Genomic DNA, 227 nt, shown 5'->3' on the forward strand with positions numbered 1-227 from the left:
TCATTATCATTATCACTTATTGCATTATTAAACATTCGTTAGCATTTACTTGCTTGTCGTTCAAGATGGTTGACTGTGACGTAGGGAAGCATAAATTAAATGAAACACAAATGCCAATTATCGTCTTTACTCTTGATAACTACATTATTGATCCCAAACACAATATATATATTTTTTTCCATAAACTCACAGTGACGAAATATATGTTTATTTTATTCCATTTAGCT

The sequence above is a fragment of the Penaeus monodon genome, chromosome 24 (assembly GCF_015228065.2).
Source record: "Penaeus monodon isolate SGIC_2016 chromosome 24, NSTDA_Pmon_1, whole genome shotgun sequence".
Classification (NCBI taxonomy): domain Eukaryota; kingdom Metazoa; phylum Arthropoda; class Malacostraca; order Decapoda; family Penaeidae; genus Penaeus; species Penaeus monodon.